The sequence below is a fragment of the Sinocyclocheilus grahami genome, unplaced genomic scaffold (assembly GCF_001515645.1).
Source record: "Sinocyclocheilus grahami isolate Dianchi unplaced genomic scaffold, SAMN03320097.WGS_v1.1 scaffold13552.1, whole genome shotgun sequence".
Classification (NCBI taxonomy): Eukaryota; Metazoa; Chordata; class Actinopteri; order Cypriniformes; family Cyprinidae; genus Sinocyclocheilus; species Sinocyclocheilus grahami.
The window spans coordinates 764-2,314 of NW_015514962.1; the positions used below are offsets into that span (position 1 = coordinate 764).

Consider the following 1,551-nt stretch of genomic DNA (forward strand, 5'->3'; position numbering starts at 1 on the left):
TCAAGTTCAGCTCTCGAAATGGAAGCACAAATATGAAATCTACATCCTGATTGGCTTTTCCATCGGCCCAGTCCAGAATGAACTTCTGCACAGAGACGGTTTTTCCAATTCCAGCGACGCCTTTAGTAAGGACAGTCTTGATTTTGTCTTTCTCCTCAAATCCTGGTTTAGGTGGGGGGTTAACGATGTCATTGCAGCAGATTGGAGTGTCTTGTGTTCTGGTTGTTTTCTCCATCTGCAAAACCTCATGTTCTTCATTCACCCCTTCTCTCTCTCCCTCTATAATGTAGAGCTGTGTGTAGATGGTGTTTAGGAGTGTTTCATTCTCTCGTAGGTTGATTCCCTCAAATAAGCGCTCATACTTTTTCTTCATTCTGGTTTTGTGAGTGGTTTTGACTGTTTTAATGGCAACTTCATTTTCCCCACTGCAGGCCCATCAAAAGAGAAAGCAATTAGAGCATTTTGTCCAAATTTCACATCACACAGAACAGAGCTCTTTTAGGTATATACCATGCTGGCATGCTACACAAATATACTGCAAATATTTTCTCTAATATGCATGTATTCTTTGCCCAATTCAGGCAAAAATCTCACATGGCTCCAGCGGTCACTGCTTGATCCACTGAATTTGTAGTCTTTCTAGACACGCAACTGTCTATGTTACAAATGTTAAAAAAATGCACTCATACAGTCGCATTTTATATCTTGAATTTTGTGGGCATTTTTATTCATTTTGGTGGCATTTCCAGCCTTACATTAAGCTGTTTTACACCAGCTTGCTTGTTGTTATGCTTGATGGAGGATTAATGCCTGTAGCGAATCAGCTCATGGGGAAATATGAATAATTAACCATAACTAGTTATAATTAACTATTCATATTTTAGATCCACTGTAGATATTTAGCTGACCACTCAGGGTCAACTGTCTTGTCAATTCTAAGACGTTAATTTCCTGGTTAAGGGAAATAACTTTCTTACTGTACAATTCTATAAGTTTGTAACGTAAATCTGCATGATTATTGACTCCGGTTATGAGTAAACAATGAACACGTCAAGTGTGATACAAGTAAGGTTTTATTAACTACATAAACACTTAAACTAGTCTAACATACTACATAAACACATTAAGCCGGTCTAACATACACACACACACACACACACATACAGTTGGTATAGGAAAGGGTTAAAGTTTAGCACTAAAGAAAGAGACATAAGGAATGACATGTATGGAACCATTTTGCATATTCAGCAGATCTAAAACCTGAGGGAAAACGTCAGATTCTTAGTTCAAACAAACCTTGTAAAAAGGTGTAACTGATACTTAATGCATCAATTAAATCGACTAAGTTTGATACTTGCGTATGTCTGAAAAAGATTCCTGATGCAATCTTAAGGCCCCAAGATCTTGCTGAAGTTGGTTGATGAAAAAGAGCTAGTTTGAGTCAGAATCACTTGATGAATGAAAAGGACTAGGCCGGAGCCTGGCACGAGCTTTGGTATCCTGGAGCGTTTCCTCACATTTTCTTAGCTTCTGGCCGAACCACCGACAGGG

General features: G+C 38.7%; 1 long non-coding RNA gene across 1 annotated transcript in view; it reads right to left on the reverse strand.

The window, feature by feature from the left end:
* Positions 1-22: 22 nt before the first annotated feature.
* Positions 23-1,551, reverse strand: part of LOC107579019 (uncharacterized) — a 3,048-nt gene continuing 1,519 nt past the window's right edge. Inside the window, exon 3 of the long non-coding RNA XR_001608411.1 lies at positions 23-425. This is a non-coding gene — a long non-coding RNA (uncharacterized lncRNA). The remainder of the gene's footprint in view (positions 426-1,551) is intronic.